Consider the following 19,779-nt stretch of genomic DNA (forward strand, 5'->3'; position numbering starts at 1 on the left):
GGCTTGTGAGAGACTAAAGGAGTTTGTGAGTGAGAGAAGTTTAGAGGCAGCAGGGGTAGATGGGTTATCAATGGGGATGTTGAAGTCCCCTAGGATTAGAGCAGGTGTGTTTGTAGAGAGAAAGTGAGAAAGCCAGGCAGCAAAGTTGTCGAGGAATTGGGAGGTTGGTCCAGGGGGGCGATAGATAACTATAGTGTTATTATGAGTGTAACTGTATTTTGTAATGTATTTTTCATGTTTTTGTGAGTATTTCTTTTTTTGCAAAACAGTTAATCAAAGCTCTGAGGTCACGCTATCCCAACACGTGTCAACTTTAATTGCGCTCAATCGATCATGTTTACTATTAACTTGTAAAATGCATGCTACATCCGTTGCGTGCAAACACCCTCGATAAACCCGATATCGCTTGTGCGTAACTGTTAGCATGCCACTCTTGTTTAGTTTGGTAGTATACTTGTGCCATTTAATTTTATCTCCCTTGATATTATGTTACTTTATAAATGTATGGATGTCTTCATTTGAAAGAGCTGTTTAAATTCTAAAGGGCCCCATTCTAAAAACATTGCGGGGTCAGATGTGGTCTCCATGCCCACACTCGCAGGGGCTGCCCTCAGCGAACACTACAAAAAAGGAACTGTCACTGAAAGTTGCATGATTTCTCCCATAGAAATAAATAGAGCTTTTTGGAAAGGGAAACTTTTTTGGGGGAGAGCGAAGCAAGCAGGGACCAGGGACCAGGGGACGCACATTAAAAATATAATTTATGCTTACCTGATAAATTATTTTCTTCCCTGACATGAAGAGTCCATGAATCCATTCAATTACTAGTGGGAATTCAACTCCTGGCCACCAGGTGGACACAAAGAACAGCAAAGCATCAAGTGTCCTCCTACTTCCCACAATCCCCAGTCATTCAGCCGAAGAATCATGGAAAGAGAAGAAGACACAAAGGATATAGATAAATTATATTTTCTTTCCAATGGTATGGAGAGTCCACAAATCCATTCAATTACTAGTGCAAACCAATACCCAAGCTAGAGTCCACAGAATGGAAGGGAGGGATACACAAGACAGGCAAGCCTAAACAGAAGGCACCACAGATTTAACTTTCCTCCTAAAGGAAGCCTCAGCTAAGGCAAAAATATCAAACATCAAATTTGTAAAATCTGGAAAAAGTATGCAATGATGACCAAGTGGCCGCCTTGCAAATCTGTTCCATAGAAGCATCATTTTTAAAGGCCCAAAAGGAAGCGACGCCCCTAGTGGAGTGAGCCATAATTTTCTCTGGAGGCTGCTGTCTCATAAGCCAATCGAATAACACTTCTCAACCAGTAAAATAAGTGGCCATCTGACCCCTCTGCTTACCAGAACATACAACAAAAGGAGCAGAAGATTGACGAAAATCTTTCGTATGCCTGCAAATAGACCTTCAGAGCATGCACAACATCCAGATTGTGCAACAACCACTCCTTCTTAGAGTAAGGATTAGGACAAAATGAAGGAACAACAATTTATTGGTAATATTGCGTTCTGAAACCACCTTAGGTAGGAATCCTAATTTAGTATGGAGGACCACCTTATCCGCATGAAGAAAAAGATGAGGAGGATCACACTGTAGAGCCAAAAGCCCCCGAAACTCTACGGGCAGAAGAAATTGCCAGCAGAAACAAAACCTTCCAGGACAATAACTTAATATCAACAGAATGCCTTGAGAACAAGATTAAGACTCCAAGGAGGAGCAATTGACCTAAACCCAGGAAAAAGGAGACACAGAGACGCCAATATAGCCTAGTAATGTCTGCACAATAATAGAACAGTAATGTAATATATACTCACAAAGGTACCCAAAGGTGAAAGTGGCGCAGGCTGGATCAATTAGCAGTGATCCAGCTCACTGTGTGCCCACAACGGAGACACTGGAACGAATTCCAGCAAACAGCAACCAGATTCACGTCCCTGTTAGTGACACAAAACAAAATCCATAGCCCAGTACAGTTTTTATAACCAACATTAGTAATTACTGGTCAAACTTACACATAGCAGCGCACCTCCAGGTGCAATCAGAGCAGGCTGGGACCCTTCAGCATATATTTATTTATAAAACATAGTGACGCGTTTATCAGCCTCCAGAAGGGCTGTTTCCTCAGGCTATACTGAGGAAACAGCCCTTCTGGAGGCTGAGAAATGCATCACTATGTTTTATAAATAAATATATGCTTTTTGATACACTTGCTGTTTTTATTTTGTAGTATTCCTCTCCTTTCATCGTCTTTTGGACATATACTGTGTGGCTGGCGAACGGTCACTGTCTATACCCGGGTACGGTCTGTTGGGTGACTGAAGGGTCCCAGCCTGCTCTGATTGCACCTGTAGATGCGCTGCTATGTGTAAGTTTGACCAGTAATTACTAATGTTGGTTATCAAAACTGTACTGGGCTATGGATTTCGTTTTGTGCCACTAACAGGGAAATGAATCTGGTTGCTGTCTGCTGGTATTCATTCCAGTGTCTCCGTTGTGGGCGCACAGTTAGCTGGACCACTGCTAATTGATCCAGCCTGCGCCACTTGCACCTTTGGGTGCTCTACCTTTGTGAGTATATATCACATTACTGTTCTATTATTGTGCAGACGTTGCTAGGCCATATTGGAGCCTCTTTGTCTCCTTTTTCCTAGATTCATCACCAGGGATTGACTATCATTTTGACAGAGTGCTGCCTTTCATTGGATATCAAGGACTTTTCATATATTATCATTTATTTATTTTTTTCACTTTTTATAATATGTTGTTTTTATTTTGTTTGTATTATTTATTTTATGAGTCTTTTTTATAGCTCACATTTGTATATCTTGCACTAGACTTTTTGTTTGTGATCTAGTGATTTTTACATTAAGTTTGTAGGAAGCGCCCCCTATGGGATTGGTTTTATTGTGTTTTTTTCCATTATTTCTCATGACCTAAACACAGGCCTGATTTTTACAAAAGCCTGGACAAAGGGTTGAACATCTGGCAAAATTGCCAGACGCTTCTGCAGAGGAACCGACAGAGCCGAAATCTGACCCTTTAGTGCACTGACTGATAAACCCTTCTCCAGGCCCTCCTGAAGAAAGGACAGAATATGGGGAATTCTCACTGGACTCCAAGAAAGACCCCAAAAACCGCAGAAAGAAGGTACTGAATCATAGCCTCAATAACCTTCATGGGAAAAACCTTGTCTGGACAAGACTAAGAATTCAATCTCCAAGCAGTCAGCTTCAGAGAAATTAAGTTTGGATGGAGGAAGGGACCCTGAAGAAGAAGATCCTTCCTCAGAGGCAATTTCCACGGGCGAAATTACGACATCTTCACTAGGTCCGCAAACCAGGTTCTGTGAAGCCATGCCGGAGCTATTAAAATCACAGAAGCCTGCTCCTGTTTTATATGAGCTATAATCCAAGGAAGGAGGGCAGATAAATTAGACCGAAGTCCCATGGCACTGCCAGGGTGTCTACCAGAACTTCTGTAGCGTATCATGTCCAACAGATGGTGTCGGCATTTAACATTGCACAAGCAGTTCACCATAACTGCTTGTGCAATGCCGCCCCCTGCAGATTCGCGGCCAGCAGGGGGTGTCAATCAGCCCAATCATATAGGATTGGGCGGATTGCAGACTGTAGCCTCAGAGGCAGCGGACCATTTATGGAGCAGCGGTCTTTAGACTGCTGCTTCATAACTGCTGTTTCCGGCAAGCCTGAAGGTTCGCACAGAAACAGGTGCATCAAGCTCCATTCGGAGCTTGATAATTCGGCCTCCAAGACTTAAACCAAAGGGCTCTGTGGGCTAAAACTGCAAAACTAGAAATCTTGGCTCCCAGCCTGACAACTAGCATACTGGCATCACAGATAAAAGTATTAGCCAGCTTTAGAGTCTTAATACTATCTTGGATCTTCTCTGTAGTAGTCTCCTCTGAAATTAGATCAAACAACGAGCCACACCAATAAGAGGCTGCATCAGCAACTGTTGCAATACTAGCAACTGGTTTCCACTGCAAACCCTGATGAAGAAACATATTTCCTAAATAACCTTCCAGTTTCTTATCCATAGGGTCTCTAATAGAGGAAATACCCTCCAGAGGAATAGTAGTTCTCTTGGCTAAGGTAGATATAGCGCCCTCTACTCCAGGAACAGTGTGCCACAAATCTCGCACTGAATCAGCCACAGGAAACATCCTCTTAAACACAAGAGACGGGTTAAAGGTATTACCCGGTGTGTCGACCAGAGTTATCCAACCCTGCGCCAGTCACTTATTTGGCACAGAAAGGGTTATCAGACCCCTTCTACTCTCACTAATATATCACAATCTAGCCACACCAGACAAGCTTGTGATTCAGTTCAGTGGGTGCAAGGGTTAACAACACTCTCCAGTCTGTACTAGACATAAAAGAAATGCCCAAAACTCCCCTTTAATGCCACTCACACTAAACTAACTACAATATCTCAGTTGCCACCACTTATAATTTATTAAAGGGAAAATCCTAAGAAAAAACCCAGACTTAAACAATAATTCTCTGAATACAATTTAGCAGAAAATAACCTAAATTATACAGTTCTAATATTCCAGTCTCTTTCAGTAACGTGGTTCAATTATTAGACAAAGGCCAACACTTAATAAAGAAATTATTTATTATGCCAAAAATATTATGCACAATGCATTATTAATAAAAAGTTGTTACAAATAAAATTACATACAGCAAACAGTTTTTAAAATAAAAAAGGAGAAAAACAGATTGAATACTTTACTAGTCTTTGGAATCTGTTACCATAGAGATGGCATGAAGCAATTGGGTCCTTACTCTGTGTTGTCACAGCCTTTCTTGTAAGAATGACAATTTAATTGTAAAAACACAAGACCCTTATACCTTTTTTCCAATAGATCAGGTTGCCTGATCTCACCCACTCAGCAGGGGCTGGCCTGGAAAACCCCCTATATTATACAACAGTCAATGGGGCCTAGTTATCAAGCCGTCAACCTCAAATACGCTGCGTATTCCGCAGCGTATTTGTGGCGAGGCTGATACGCCTTAGTTATCAAAGGCTCGAGACCGGCAAAAGTAGAATTTTGTGACGTAAGCTTCGATCCGCCGGACTCAGTCCGACACAGATCGATTCTTTCGTCACTCCAGATGTTCCGCACACAAGTGCGGCACATTCTCACTACTTTTGCTAGCTATCAAAAAACTAGCAGGTACGCTCGGCACTTTTACGGCCCAGCGTACCTGGTTTTCAAAGCGCCAGCCTGGAGGCGGCGGATCCCATAGGAATCAATGGGAGTCTGACCATAGCGAAAGTACAAGTTCGCTGCTGACAGACATCCCATTGATTTCTATGGGAGCTGTCTACACCTAACACCCTAACATGTACCCCGAGTCTAAACACCACTAATCTGACCCCCCCTACACCGCCGCAACTAAATAAAGTTATTACCCCCTAAACCGCCGCTCCCGGAGCCCACCGCAAGCTACTCTATACATATTAACCCCTAAACCGCCGCTCCCAGAGCCCACCACAACTATAATATATGTATTAACCCCTAAACCGCCGCTCCCTGAACCCGCCGCAACCTATATTAAATGTATTAACCCCTATCCTGCCCCCCCTACACCGTCGCCACCTATATTAAATGTATTAACCCCTATCCTGCCCCCCCTACACCGTCGCCACCTATAATACATTTATTAACCCCTAATCTGCCCCCCCTACACCGTCGCAACCTATAATAAATTTATTAACCCCTATCCTGCCCCCCACTACGCCGCCGCCACTGTAATAAAATTATTAACCCCTAAACCTAACCCTAACCCTAACGCCCCCTAACTTAAATATTAATTAAATAAATCTAAATAAATTAACTCTTATTAACTAAATGAATCCTATTTAAAACTAAATACTTACCTTTAAAATAAACCCTAATATAGCTACAATATAAATAATAATTATATTCTAGCTATCTTAGGATTTATTTTTATTTTACAGGTACCTTTCAATTTATTTTAACCATGTACAATAGCTATTAAATAGTTATTAACTATTTAATAGCTTACCTAGCTAAAATAAAGAGAAATGTACCTGTGAAATAAATCCTAACCTAAGTTACAATTACACCTAACACTACACTATACTTTAATAAATTATTCCTATTTAAAAATAAATACTTACCTGTAAAATAAACCCTAAGATAGCTACAATGTAATTAATAATTATATTATAGCTATCTTAGGATTTATATTTATTTTACAGGTAACTTTGTATTTATTTTAGCTAGTTAGAATAGTTATTAAATAGTTATTAACTATTTAATAACTACCTAGCTAAAAGAAATACAAAATTACCTGTAAAATAAATCCTAACTTAAGTTACAATTAAACCTAATACTACACTATCATTAAATTAACTAAATAAACTACCTACAAATAACTACAATGAAATACAATTACATAAACTAACTAAAGTACAAAAAATAAAAAAAGCTAAGTTACAAAAAATAAAAAATTAAGTTACAAACATGTTAAAAATATTACAACAATTTTAAGCTACTTACACCTAATCTAAGCCCCCTAATAAAATAACAAACCCCCCCAAAATAAAAAAAATCCCTACCCTATTCTAAATTACATAAATTTCAAAGCTCTTTTACCTTACCAGCCCTTAAAAGGGCCATTTGTGGGGGCATGCCCCAAAAAGTTCAGCTCTTTTGCCTGTAAAATAAAAATACAACCCCCCCCCAACATTAAAACCCACCACCCACATACCCCTAATCTAACCCAAACCCCCCTTACAAAAACCTAACACTAATCCCCTGAAGATCATCCTACCTTGAGTCGTCTTCACTCAGCCGAGCCACCGATGGAACTGAAGAGGACATCCGGAGCGGAAGAAGTTAATCCTCCAAGCGGCGCTGAAGAAATCTTCCATCCGATGAAGTCATCATCCAGGCGGCGCTGAAGAAGTCTTCGATCCGGCCGATGTCATCTTCAAAGAGGCGCTGAAGAGGTCTTCTATCCGGGCGAAGTCATCTTCCAAGCCGGGTCTTGAATCTTCCTTCCGCCGACGCGGAACCACCTTCTTCACCGACGGACTACGACGAATGACGGCTCCTTTAAGGGACGTCATCCAAGATGGCGTCCCCTCAATTCCGATTGGCTGATAGGATTCTATCAGCCAATCGGAATTAAGGTAGGAAAATCTGATTGGCTGATGGAATCAGCCAATCAGATTGAGCTCGCATTCTATTGGCTGTTCCGATCAGCCAATAGAATGCGAGCTCAATCTGATTGGCTGATTGGATCAGCCAATCGGATTGAACTTGAATCTGATTGGCTGATTCCATCAGCCAATCAGATTTTCCTACCTTAATTCCGATTGGCTGATAGAATCCTATCAGCCAATCGGAATTGAGGGGACGCCATCTTGGATGACGTCCCTTAAAGGAGCCGTCATTCGTCGTAGTCCGTCGGTGAAGAAGGTGGTTCCGCGTCGGCGGAAGGAAGATTCAAGACCCGGCTTGGAAGATGACTTCGCCCGGATAGAAGACCTCTTCAGCGCCTCTTTGAAGATGACATCGGCCGGATCGAAGACTTCTTCAGCGCCGCCTGGATGATGACTTCATCGGATGGAAGATTTCTTCAGCGCCGCTTGGAGGATTAACTTCTTCCGCTCCGGATGTCCTCTTCAGTTCCATCGGTGGCTCGGCTGAGTGAAGACCACTCAAGGTAGGATGATCTTCAGGGGATTAGTGTTAGGTTTTTGTAAGGGGGGTTTGGGTTAGATTAGGGGTATGTGGGTGGTGGGTTTTAATGTTGGGGGGGGTTGTATTTTTATTTTACAGGCAAAAGAGCTGAACTTTTTGGGGCATGCCCCCACAAATGGCCCTTTTAAGGGCTGGTAAGGTAAAAGAGCTTTGAAATTTATGTAATTTAGAATAGGGTAGGGATTTTTTTTATTTTGGGGGGGTTTGTTATTTTATTAGGGGGCTTAGATTAGGTGTAAGTAGCTTAAAATTGTTGTAATATTTTTAACATGTTTGTAACTTAATTTTTTATTTTTTGTAACTTAGCTTTTTTTATTTTTTGTACTTTAGTTAGTTTATGTAATTGTATTTCATTGTAGTTCTTTGTAGGTAGTTTATTTAGTTAATTTAATGATAGTGTAGTATTAGGTTTAATTGTAACTTAAGTTAGGATTTATTTTACAGGTAATTTTATATTTCTTTTAGCTAGGTAGTTATTAAATAGTTAATAACTATTTAATAACTATTCTAACTAGCTAAAATAAATACAAAGTTACCTGTAAAATAAATATAAATCCTAAGATAGCTATAATATAATTATTAATTACATTGTAGCTATCTTAGGGTTTATTTTACAGGTAAGTATTTATTTTTAAATAGGAATAATTTATTAAAGTATAGTGTAGTGTTAGGTGTAATTGTAACTTAGGTTAGGATTTATTTCACAGGTACATTTCTCTTTATTTTAGCTAGGTAAGCTATTAAATAGTTAATAACTATTTAATAGTTATTGTACATGGTTAAAATAAATTGAAATGTACCTGTAAAATAAAAATAAATCCTAAGATAGCTAGAATATAATTATTATTTATATTGTAGCTATATTAGGGTTTATTTTAAAGGTAAGTATTTAGTTTTAAATAGGATTCATTTAGTTAATAAGAGTTAATTTATTTAGATTTATTTAATTAATATTTAAGTTAGGGGGGCGTTATGGTTAGGGTTAGACTTAGGTTTAGGGGTTAATCATTTTATTACAGTGGCGGCGGCGTAGTGGGGGGCAGGATAGGGGTTAATAAATTTATTATAGGTTGCGGCGGGTTCATGGAGCGGCGGTTTAGGGGTTAAACTATTTATTTAGTTGCGGAGAGGTGCGGGATCAGCAGGATAGGGGTTAATAATTTTATAATAGAGGGCGACGGTATAGGGGGGGCAGGATAGGGGTTACTAGGTATAATGTAGGTGGCAGCGGTGTCCGGGAGCGGCGGTTTAGGGGTTAATACATTTATCAGAGTTGCGGCAGGGTCTAGGAGCGGCGGTTTAGGGGTTAGTAACTTTATTGAGTTGCGGGGGGCTCCGGGGGCGCCGGTATAGGGGGTAGAACAATGCAGTTTAGTGTGAGTGCTTAGTGACAGGCTAGCAATAAAGCTGGGAAAAAGCCGAAGGGCAGCGAGATCGGATGAGTGATAACTGTCACAGTCCGCTGCTCATCGCCCCGCGGCTTTTTGACAGCTTTATTTGATAACTTAGGCGTATTTTTTCAGGTCCGCGGCGGCGAAGGTAGGCGAGCTTAGGCGGACGTATTGGGCCGGCGAAGCCAGAAAAGTAGACGGCTTGATAACTAGCCCCCAATAAACTTTAAGTACCTTTGGCTGACTTTAGAGAACACAATATAATTTCTGCTAGATACATCCATTTTCATATAGACTGACAGGCACTCTCTTCCTGCTGACAGTTTGAGCCATAAAGGTCCCCCCTGTGTATACTACAGAGCATTTATGAGGCTCCTGTCACTTGAAAGAAAACACAAACACACAGTTCTTCTTGAAAAACAAATCTTTTTTAGCTCACATGCTAAACAGAATTAACCCCTTAGCAGCTAAATCCTGAAGTATTCATGACACCTCCCCCAATAAGAGACACAAAAGGAGGTGGCTACAAGCCTCTCCCGATGTGTATCAAAGGGAGCTTCCCCTTGCGGTGATAACGCCATTGCCAGACAAATTGCACATAGCAGTTTTGCCATCAGGATGCCCTCCATTTAAAAATGACACACTATTCACTCTACCCAGCTGATTTAATATATTGCAGGGACCCTCCCATGCAGCCTGTAGTTTGTTCTGCCTCATGGGTGTTAGTACAAGAACATTTTGGCCCATCTCATACACTCCCTCTCTGGCAGTAAAATCCTGCAACTGTTTTTGTAGGGATATGGCATTAGCATTTCTGGGTTTTGCAGGTACCTTCCCTAAAAAAGGCTTGCATCTTATCCCTGAATAACACATCATCCACTGTTACAGAGGTGTCCGTTGAGCCTAGGGTCTTGCTACATATTGTGTGCTCTCTGAACATATTGTGTGCTGTCAGTTGCTGCTTAACTACCCAGGGGTCTTGCCCTCCCACTGGAGTAGAATTCCTGTACTCCTGAACTCTGTTATGGTTGGTAGGAGGTTGACTAATGGCCCCCCTCTTTTCCACTGTGGGACCTAGCTGCTGGCCCTGCTGGAGACTCTGATTCTGCACACCTATCAGTGTATATGTTGAATGACACTGTGGTGCTGTGTAAATACACTTCTCTGTACTCCTCCCCCCTGTGCCTGCAGTCTGTGTCAGTCTCTGTCCCCTAGTCTGTTCAGTCTGTTTATAGGTCACAGCTGAGGTTACTGGGGTCTCTGTCACCCACAATCTTTCACCCTCACTCTGGGGGTCCCTCAAAGAGTATCCTGTACCCTCCTCCCCCACACACTCTGAAATCTGTGGCTCTGCTGCTTCTATCATAGAGTGGGCTACCTTTTCCCCCTGCTCTCTCTCACAGTCAGTCTGCCACTTTGCATCCACACACAGAATTTTGGATCCTTCTGACACTGGTGTAGACAAGCACATATCTTCCTTCTGCCATTTATCCCATATATCCTGTCTTTCTACAGGGGACTCAATTGGTCCTGGCCCAGACTGGCACACATCATCCAGCGGCCCAGTCACCCAGTCATTCTTGCCCCCGTCAGTCTCACCTCCTTCTATAGAATCCACTGATTCAATCACAGACAGACACTCACCCCCCTTTGAGAAAGCCGTGAGAACGGCGAAACATGTTAGGGAATTGGTGAGGAGTCAGGGAGCTCCTGTGTTTGTTAGGGCTTAAACTCTTCGTAAGGACATGGTGGTGTTATATTCACCTTCATACTTAAACACTTCGGTTCAGAACCGGAACTATTAGGCAAGCGGTTATTTATTAATTTAAGCAGTCTCAATACTATTAGCAAGGTGGTAACATACAACCAAACGGACAGTTGGGGTAACGGCTAGCCACTGAGTCAGTGTCAGATACTAGAGCTTACCAGCATACCAGTAACATTAATACACTGTCCTGGTCCAAGCTATGTTTTAGCACACGAATCCTAAATTACTCATATTCAACTGGATACTATAACCCAATAGGTATTACCTACAGAGCAGTTTGAATTTAAGTACCGATACAAATAATGTGCTAGTGTTTGGCGCCACAATTGATAATAACTTGTTACTAGTTTTTACCTAGTGTCACTGACTCACTATAGGTATACCACGCTTATGATTGTACCTATTTATTAAACTGGCTACACAATTTTAATATCTTAGGTGTCACAAGACATGTGGATACTTTGAACAATTAAGGCATAAGTAGCCCCTCATATGTTGCTTGAGGTGAACCTCGATGTAGCCACTGGTGGTTAATGTGTAACCGATCAACTGACTGTAGCTGTACTACTCCAGATAGACCTTACAGAGTGTCACTATATAACTTCTTTCAGTCACGAGTTTATTTGTAAACACATCTCAACCACAAAACTATAGATCAAAGCCATATAGCTATTGTTTTTTAGCTTCTGTTCCCCCTCAGGGACCAATCTTATAAGAGTTGTTACAATAGTTCCTCATCAATAGCTGAATAGTAGACTTACAAAAACATTGTGCTTGCTGTGGAGTGCAAGGTGATTTCAACTATAACACATACCAAACATTTTGGAAACTACAAATTAATTTGGTTGATAAATCAGATATGTATTCCAAACTGTCATTAACCTCATGATGATAAGATATTTAAGTATGCAAATTACAAACTGTCACTAACCCTATGAGATATTATTCATAAATATCTGATGTCAAAATATCCAAGTATACACCAAACATACTGACTGGTAAACTTACCCTATGAGATATTACTCATAAATATTTGATGCCAAGATATTCAAGTATACACCAAACACACTGACTGGTAAACTTGATATAGTATTTTGTAAGTTTTGGTACCGGGTCTAATCAATAATTATCAATTCAGCACCATATCAATACGCAATTCATATTGCTGATTCTCTAAACCCATGTGTCATTAGACACTGCTATAATAGTGTAACCACATATAGTTATATTATTGCCTTCATTAGAGAACTATTAATTAACCTCCAGCAGTTGAAACTTTGTATTATCTGTTTGATCGTGTGCTTATATGTTTTCAGAAAACTGAATACTGAATACCCAGGTATCGATATACCTAGCATACGTCTATAATTTGCTACATAATTCCACAATTGAGACAGCAATTACTTATCTCACCATCCTACCTAGAGTTTTTTGTTTTTAATTTGCACATCCCTATATTTTAACTCTGATTTGATGTGTATATAATAAAAGTTATGTTTTATTAATTTCAATGAGACCTCTCTAACCATTTGGAGTCTACTTTGAACATAGTTACCTTATACTTTATATGCCTACCAAGAGTGCTAACAGTGTATTCTAAGATGGGCTCTTAACCGATCATATTTTGGTTCAGACACTCACCACTCATCTGCCTCCTCTCACAGACAGTTTCTCCCTGTACAGTTAAACTCGGTTCAGGCACAGACAGACCCACACAGTCTATCTGCCTTTCTCCCCCATCAGTCTCACACTGTACAGTTAACTTGAATTCTACAGATACTGCTGGTTTAACTACAGGAAGGCACACACCATCTATCCGTCGTTCTCCCCAGTCTGTCTCTCCTCTTACAGGTTCACATCTCAGCACAGACACCCCCAGTTCAGGCACAGCACTTTGCACACATGCACTCTGTCCTCTTTCCTAGTCGTAATGTCTCTGAGCATTTTTACACACAACCCTTTCCCATAAGGGTCTGCAACTAATGTCACTAGGTCACATGTAGCATTGTCAGGCACATAAAGAGATAACAATCTACCCAGATCAGTACCCAGTAAAACATCATTAGGAATATTTTCAGATACCCCCACATTTCTTAAGCCTCTCCCCGCTCCTCAATCAAGATATACTCGTGCCATAGACACTGCAAGTTTAATTCCCCAAATCCCTTTAACTGCTACAGTCCTGCCAGGAATAATGTCCTTAGAGCGCACCAGCCCTGGATACACAAGAGTCAATGCTGCACCTGTGTCCTGAAGCCCAAGTGTTACCTTAGTTCCGATGGGCACAGGTTCCAAGTTCTCCTGGTTGCTTTTCTCTGGACGTGTAACAAACAAAACAGATACGGGTACTTCTGAGGGATTACCCCTCTAGCTAATTGCTCCAAGTTAATCTTCTCTGGGCAAGTGGAGCTGATGTGGGCCACTTTGTGGCAAGCAAAACACCTGTGGGTATGCCCCTGCCCAGGTGCAGCACTCACTCCTCCTTTCCCAGAGGGAGAAAAGACACTAGACAAAGGCACAGCAGGTTTTGTGAAGGGGGGTTGTGCAACAGCTCCTTTCCAGGTGGATCCCCCCTTAGCAAAGGATTTTCTCCCATTCCCTGGGGACCTGTTGGCTGTGTAAAAATCAGCCAGCTCACCAGCTTCCAATGCTGTTATGGGTTTACGATCCAAAACCCATTTGTGAACTTCTGCTGGGCACAGCTGCGAAAATTGCTCCTTCACAATCAGCTCTTCCAGCTCCTCCATAGTGGCAACCTTTAGCCCTCTGACCCACTGTTTAAAGGCTGTCATCAAGTTCACAACAGCTGCAGTATAGCTCTCTGACGTACCTTTCTGCAGAGAACGGAATTTCTTCCTGTACACCTCAGAAGTAAGATATTATCTCCTCTGCAGTGCAGCTTTGATGGAATCATAGTCCTGATCAAATTCTGGGGGTAGTTCAGCAAAAGCCTCCAGTGCAGGACCTTTCAGGCCAGGGGTAAGGTACTTGGCCCACTGTTCCCTTGGAAGCTGGAACTGTCTGCAAACTTTCTCAAAGCTACGCAGGAATACATCCACATCGCCATCTTTCTCCAGAGTGGGAAAATTCTCTGTATGCACTCTGGGAACAGGTGGGTCTCTAGGTTCACTAACAACAGGTGAGACCATCCCTCTCTCCAACCATACAAGCTGTAGCTGATACTCTCTCTCAGCCTGTCATTCAGCTGCCAAAGACTCTCTCTCAGCTTCCCTAGCTGCATGTCTCTCAGCTACAGCAGCCTGTCTCTCAGCCACAGCAGCCTGTCTCTCAGCCACAGCAGCCTGTTTGTGAAATTTTGCAATCAGCTCCATGTGCAAACTTGCATCCGCTGAGCCCATATGTTTCAGAACAGTTTGTAAATAACAGTCCAATGGATCCCCAGATCCTGAGGAATCACTGCCCCAGCTGCAGACACCTCTCCTGAGACTTCTGCTGGGGTGGCTTGGCTGTTATCATATTCAATAAGGAGTTGTATTAGTCCATCTTTGTTCTTTCCACGGGATGGGATATCTCGCTCCTGGCATAACAGTGCCAACATTTCCTTTGTTTGTTGCTGATATAACTCCATAATAAAAATAAAATAGAAAAGAAAAACAGAGAATAGGGAAGGGGACTGTTTGCAATGTGTGACTATATAATGCACTGAGTTTTAGCCTTTGGAAATTGTGAGTTACAATTTCTTTTTAGTACTGGGATTTTCACACTAGCAAATCCACAAGCACTAAAATCTAATAACAAAAATTATCTACACCGCTGCCCACCAATTTGTGACGACCAGAGTTATCCAACCCTGCGCCAGTCAATTATTTGGCACAGAAAGGGTTATCAGACCCCTTTTACTCTCACTAATATGTCACAATCTAGCCAAACCAGACAAGCTTGTGATTTAGTTCAGTGGGTGCAAGGGTTAACAACACTCTCCAGTCTGTACTAGAAAAAAATCCTAAGAAAAAACCCAGACTTACACATTAACTCTCTGAATACAATTTAGCAGAAAATAACCTAAATTATACAGTTGTAATATTCCAGTCTTTTTAAGTAACGTGGTTCAATTATTAGACAAAGGCCAACACTTAATAAAGGAATTATTTATTATGCCAAAAATATTATGCACAATGCATTATTAATAAAAAGTTGTTACAAATAAAATTACACACAGCAAAAAGTTTTTTAACTACAAAAGGAGAAAAACAGATTGAATACTTTACTAGTCTTTTGAATCTGTTACCAGAGAGATGGCATGAAGCAATTGGATCCTTACTCTGTGTTGTCACAGCCTCCCTTGTAAGAATGACAATTGAATTGTAAAAACACAAGACTCTTATACCTTTTTTTCCAATAGATCAGGTTGCCTGACCTCACCCTCTCAGCAGGGGCTGGCCTGGGAAACCCCCTATATTATACAACAGTCAATAAACTTTAAGTACCTTTGGCTGACTTTAGAGAACACAATATAATTTCTGCTAGATACATCCATTTTCATATAGACTGACAGGCACTCTCTTCCTTACATTGTGAGAAACGGTTTGATAACAAATATGACAGGGTTGTCATATTTCCCTTCATTTAATGTCATAACAGTTTTAAACACATATATACATTATACCCATGTCCCTTTATTGACCTTATCAGTTTCTGTGACTGAGGCACTGTTTTGTGTCATGCCCATGCTGACAGTTTGAGCCATAAAGGTCCCCCCTGTGTATACTACAGAGCATTTATGAGGCTTCTGGCACTTCAAAGAAAACACAAACACACAGTTCTTCTTGAAAAACAAATTTTTTTTTTAGCTCACAGGCTAAATGGAATTAACCACTTAGCACCTAAATCCTGAGGTATTCGTGACACACGGCTTCTCACTTTCCTGAGATATGTCAGACATGTGATCTGGAACAAGAAAAACCTCCACAGATTTAGGTTTGACATCAAAAACTCTATTCAGCTTATTAGCTTTCTTAGGAGTCTCTGCAATTGTTTCAGAGTCATCCAAAGTAGCCAAAACCTACTTCAAAATTAAACTGAGGTGCTCCAGTTGAAATCTAAAATTAAAGAGACAATAAACTCAAAATTCTTCTTTCATGCTTTAGAAAGTGTATACAATTTTAAACAACTTTCTAATTTACTTTTATTATCTAATTTGCTTAATTCTCTTGATTTTGTTTGCTGAAAAGCATATCTAGATAGGCTCAGAAGCTGCTGATTGGCAGCTGCACATAGATGCTTCGTGTGATTGGCTCACCCATGTGCATTGCTATTTCTTAAACAAAGGATATCTAAAGAATAAAGCAAATAAGACAATATAAGTAAATTGGAATGTTGTTTAAAATGGTATTCTCTATCTGAATAATGAAAGAAAACATTTGAGTTTAATGTCCCTCCTCAGAACCGCGGATTCTGAATCAGAGATTTCGCACTCAGAAGCTGCAGAGGAATGATCCTCGCTAGATAACTGAGAAAGACTAACCAAATCAGTCTTGGCGGAATCAGAACTAATAGAAATCTTCTTACATTTCCTCTTCCTTTTACCAGATCTAAGTAAAGCACTAAGAGCTGCAGAAACTGCAGAAGTCAACTGTGCAGCAAAATCTTTAGGCAAACAAACACTCCCAGGGACTGACTAAAAAGGAACCACAGGGATGTGAATCTGTCAAAGACTGGGACATGTTAGAAGAAAAATAACAAAGTTAACACTGACTAACTCCTGATAGGGGGCGCTACTAATCACTAAGTGACAAAGAAGTCAACACTGACCAATTCCCGATGGGGGGCACTATTAAGTCAAATCTAAGCGGTGAATATCCTTTAAATACACATACAAGCCTCCTTGTATGTGTATTTAAAAACCATTCACAGCTTAGATTTTATGCCTGATGAAACAGCGTTTTGAAGCACTGAGAAACGCATTGCAACTTGTAAGGAGGGCTGCTAGCATTTCCTACCTTATGGTTCCATTGTTATATTTTTATTTTTATTTTAAATAAATTTGTTTTTAACGATTTTACTTCATATTGGAACTGTCATGGTGACAGGAATGAGACTGAGACGAGAAGTGCAAAAATAATCACACCTTTATTCATAGCAAAAAATAATAAAAAGTCCACAAGTCAAATAACAAGCCAGGAGTCAAAACCAGAGCTGGTAGTCAGACGAGCTGAGTCAGGAGCCAAAGCGAATAGTCAGACGAGCCGAAATCAGGAACAAGGAAAACAGCAGAGTCTGGAACAATCCAGGGATCAGGAACCAGGAAGGACATCAGGCAGCCAGATAATACACAAGAACTCTCACAAACAGGTCTGAGACAATGCAAAGGCACTGCATCCTGTCTCACATGGATGATGCACACCAGTATGGCCATAAAAGGAAGTGTAGGAAATTAGCAGCATCCCCCACAATGCACCATAGTCAGGAAGAGAGGTGAGTAAAATGGCTGCCAGCAGCACATGGCAAACAACAGGGAAAAAACCCTGACAGTACCCTCCCCTCAATGACCCCTCCCCCGCGGGAGGACAAAAGGCTTATTGGGGAAACGGGCATGGAAGGCATGGAGGAGGGCGGGAGCATGAACATCAGAGGAGAGAACCCAAGAACGCTCCTCCAGACCGTAGCCCCTCCAGTGACCCAAATACTGTACACGGCCCCTGGACATACGAGAGTCAATAATGCTGCTGACCTCATACTCCTCATGGTTGTCAACAAAGATAGGATGGGGACGAGGCAACAGAGTGGTAAACCGATTACAAACCAATGGTTTCAAGAGGGAGACATGAAAAACATTGGAGATGCGCATAGCAGGTGGAAGGTCAAGAGCGTAGGCCACAGGATTAACCGTCAGAGTATTCGAAAAGGACCAACATAACGGGGAGCCAATTTATTGGAAGGCACATGAAGGTTCAAGTTGCGGGAGGACAGCCAAACTCTCTCACCAACCTGGTAGGAAGGTGCGGGCAGACGCCTACGATCAGCCTAGAACTTTTGGCGCTGCATTGAACGATGAAGGCAATCCTGAATCTGCACCCACGTGGAACGAAGTTGCCGGAGATGCTCCTCCAAAGCCGGAATACCCTGAGACATGAATGACTCGGGCAACAAGGATGGTTGAAACCCATAATTCGCCATGAACGGGGATAACTTGGAGGAAGCATTTATAGCACTATTACGAGCAAATTCTGGCCAAGCTAACAGTTCAGACCAATTATTGTGGTGATCTGAGACATAGCAACGGAGGAACTGTTCCAGAGCTTGATTAGACCGTTCCTCAGCCCCATGTAAACGGAAGACCTCCCGGGCAAAAATCGAAGCAAGCTCCTGAGCGGTAGGCAACTTCATCAAGGGAATGCAATGTGACATTTTAGAAAAACGGTCAACCACCATAAGGATAACAGTATTGCCATTGAAAACAGGGAGCTCGACAATGAAATCCATGGAAAGATGTGTCCAAGGACGCTCACCATTAGCAATAGGTTGAAGAAGACCCACAGGAAGACGTCGAAGAGTCTTATTCTGTGCACAAACTGAGCAGGAGGCAACATACGCAGCAATATCAGAACGAAGACCTGGCCACCAGAATTGTCGAGTGACAGAACAAATCATTTGGTTCTTGCCTGGGTGACCTGTGGCTTTAGGATAGTGGTAAGTGTGCAAAAGTTTAGTTTGAAGATTCTCAGGAACAAAACACTTACCACTAGGTTTCTCAGGAGGTGCATTGGTTTGTGCAGCCAGGATCTCCTCCACCAAGGGAGAAGTCAAATTAGTACGTATGGTAGCAAAAATATGGCCAGGAGGTATAACAGGAGTTGGTACAGACTCCTCCTTGGACAGAGGCGAAAATTGTCGAGAGAGGGCATCAGCCCTAACATTCTTACTACCAGGCAGGTAGGAGACCACATAATTAAACCAAGACAAAAATAATGCCCATCTGGCCTGTCGGGCGACAAACGTTTTGCTTCAGATAGATAAGTTAAAATCTTGTGGTCAGTAAGAATGAGCACTGGCACGCTAGTACCCTCAAGAAGATGCCTCCATTCCTTGAGTGCCAAAATTATGGCCAGTAATTCCCTGTCGCCAATTTCATAGTTGCACTCCGCTGGAGACAATTTCTTAGAGAATAAAACACATGGATGCAAGGAACCGTCAAGCGTAGGACGTTGAGACAAGAGGGCACCTACTCCAGTCTCAGACGCATTGACCTAAAAAATGAAAGGCAGGACAGGGTTAGGATGAGCCAGAACTGGAGCGGCAGCAAAGGCAGTCTTAAGACTATCAAAGGCCTTAATGGCAGTAGGTGACCAATGAAGTGGATCATTCTCTTTACGGGTCATGTCTGTGATAGGTTTGACCAAGGAAGGAAAGTTTTTAATAAACTTTCTATAGTAATTGGCGAACCCCAAAAAACGTTGAAAAGACTGAAGACCAACTGGGCGAGGCCACTGCAGAACTGCAGATAACTTGTCAGGATCCATGGAGAACCCTGCAAAGGAGATAACATAACCTAGGAAGGTTACTTGACTCTGATGGAACTCACATTTCTCGAGTTTACCAAACAGGCCGTTCTCACGTAGTCTCTAAAGAACCTGTGAAACATCAGAACGATGAGCCTCAAGTGTGGGTGAGTGTATGAGGATGTCGTCTAAGTACACCACAACACACTGTTGCAACATATCTCGTAGGACATCATTAATAAATTCCTGAAAAACAGCAGGAGCATTACATAGGCCAAAGGGCATTACAAGATACTCATAATGCCTGCTCCTGGTGTTAAATGCTGTTTTCCATTCGTGACCCTCCTTAATCCTAACGAGATTGTACGCTCCTCTCA

This window comes from Bombina bombina, chromosome 2, assembly GCF_027579735.1.
Source record: "Bombina bombina isolate aBomBom1 chromosome 2, aBomBom1.pri, whole genome shotgun sequence".
Lineage (NCBI taxonomy): Eukaryota > Metazoa > Chordata > Amphibia > Anura > Bombinatoridae > Bombina > Bombina bombina.